Source organism: Octopus sinensis, unplaced genomic scaffold (assembly GCF_006345805.1).
Source record: "Octopus sinensis unplaced genomic scaffold, ASM634580v1 Contig01354, whole genome shotgun sequence".
In the NCBI taxonomy this organism is placed as follows: domain Eukaryota; kingdom Metazoa; phylum Mollusca; class Cephalopoda; order Octopoda; family Octopodidae; genus Octopus; species Octopus sinensis.
In genome coordinates this window covers 15,001-17,500 of record NW_021824784.1, presented here as the reverse complement: position 1 = coordinate 17,500, position 2,500 = coordinate 15,001, and positions in this window count along the sequence as shown.

Below are 2,500 nucleotides of genomic sequence, written 5' to 3'. Positions count from 1 at the left end.
TCTTTATCTTTTGTTTTTCTATAAATTTCAACTATATATTATTATTGTTTTTTATTGTATTTTGTATTTATATTCGTGTAACATCATCTGTTTTTGCGTCTTTGTTTCGTATACATTCGATGCTTTTTCCAAGGAATCTAATGCTCTTAGCTTAGTTTTTCCTTGGGGCTGGCCAGATTGAAGCAATCTCAAGATTAATCAGCTGAAATTGCGAGGATGATCCGGTTCTTGACTGAAGATAAAAGGCTTCGAATGACCCGCCCGTGGTTTTTTTTTTTTTCGTATCGTTCTATCTGGATTTTTTGTGTCCCCTTTGTATCACCTAGTTGTCTGGATGTTTTGCGTTCTTGTTCCATTTTGTATCTATCTATCTATCTATCTATCTATATCGATCTATCTCTATCTATCTATCTATCTATCTATATTCTATCTATCTATCTATCTATCTATATATATATATATATATATATATATATATATATATATATATATATATATACATTCGTTTTTGTATCTGGTTTGCAAGATTCTTTATGTGAATTCGAGTGTTGAAGCTAATTTCATTGTGTCTGCAGAGAGCCATACTGCCCTAATATCTAACACACACACTGGTACAATTTCCACTCATTTATTATTCATATTTTTTTCTGTTTTTTTTCCCAAAATTTTCGTTGCTTTTGCAATCTTGCCAATAGATGTCGACTCTGTCCGTTATCGGAACTGCGTTCCTTTTGTTTGTTTGTACGCAAGTGTTATGCCCGTGTGCATGCGTGCTTGTATATGCACATATGTATGTATGTGCTTGTCTGTCTGTACGTATTACCTATGTACCAATCTATCTATTTACCTATGTCTATGTTTATCTATATATCCATTTACATAACACATAAAAACATTAAAATGTAACGGTATATCTTTTTTCTACCTTCTTCGAGATTCAACTTTATAATGATTTAACTATTTTAGTCAATTTTTAAAGTTTGAATCGAAACAGCTGTCAGAGATTATGTCTATTTTTGTAATTAATGAATATGATTATTAATTGATTTACCTCTATTTTCTTATTTTTCTTAAATAAATATAAACCTCGGTTTATTTAATTACTTATTTTTTAATATTAGATCTAATATTCAAAATAAATAATAGGTAGTAACCAGTAAATTCATTGGATATTATTATCCCTTAATGAGTTTTATTTAACCTTTACTGAACTTATATATATTTGCCTACTTTATATATATATATATATATATATATATATATATATAAATATATATTTGCCTACTTAACAGCCTACAGGCAAATGTACATGTGTGCGTATATTATGTAGGTATGAAGGTATTTCCTATTTAGTACGGGGGTCGTTTCATTTATTAGGACGTACTCCTGCATTTGTTTGAGTAATGGATCCTTCGGGTGATTGGATAAAATGTGAATGTCAAGTCGGCCCAGTGTCCTTCCATGTTGGTCTTTGGCATGTTGGCAGAGTATGGAAGACAGTTTTCTGTCATCATTTTGCCTCAAATCTCCATTTATTCTCTCCGCAATGCTTCTAGATGTATGTCATGTTTTTGTTCTTACAAGCGCCCTCTATGCACCTTATGCTGTAGACTTCATTTCTAGTTCTACAGTTAATGCCAGGATTAATCTTACATACCACTCAGTTCTCATCAGTGCATGTGGTATTTTCGAAGGGGTACGTCCTACATAAATGCGTTCTGATGGAGCTCCCTGGCTTTTCAACGATCTTAATATTAAGTTTGTTTGCATTCAGAGCTTTCCTAAACCTATGAGCTGGTTCCCCGTGGGGTGTGGCCTCTACAAACATCACTCCTTAATATTTGTCAGCCTTGTTCCATGTGATCACTCTGTTTGCTTTGTAACAAATTCTTTGTATACTGTTCCTGTCTTTACCTCTGTATCTCGGGTACTACTGGCTTCATTATATATATATAATGTTGTCTAGCTTCTTTCCAGCTCCCTTGTATACACGAATCCCATTTTTCTGGTCATATCCTGAGAATTGCATGCTGTGCATGAAGTTCTTTACACATTTCTTTGTTTCATAGGGTTTGCATAGGAGGGACACGTTATTCATTATCCTAAGCCTGCCACCAGTATGTTGACTTTCGTACTGTGTGACGAAACTGAGTTCTTGTGAAAAACGTATTTAAAAGCTATGGATTTCATGTAATAAAAGTGGAAGAGCTTCACTCTGTTGTTTACAGTCTCTAACCAAAGTTCAGTATCAAGGACAGGTGTGTGCAATAATATAGGTGTGTGCAATTATGTTTAGCATGTTCGTGGAGATTCGGACGTGGAAAATTCTTTCGCTGCAGAAATTGTGAAACTCGCTTATGAGTGACGTCCAAGTACTTTTCCTTTATAATTCGTTCTCATATGGAATATTATCACATTTGAACTTGTGTTGCCGCCGTTGGTCTCTCTTTTCTTGATCAAGTTCAAAAGCAAGATTTTTTTAAACAGCATTTGTCTTCCT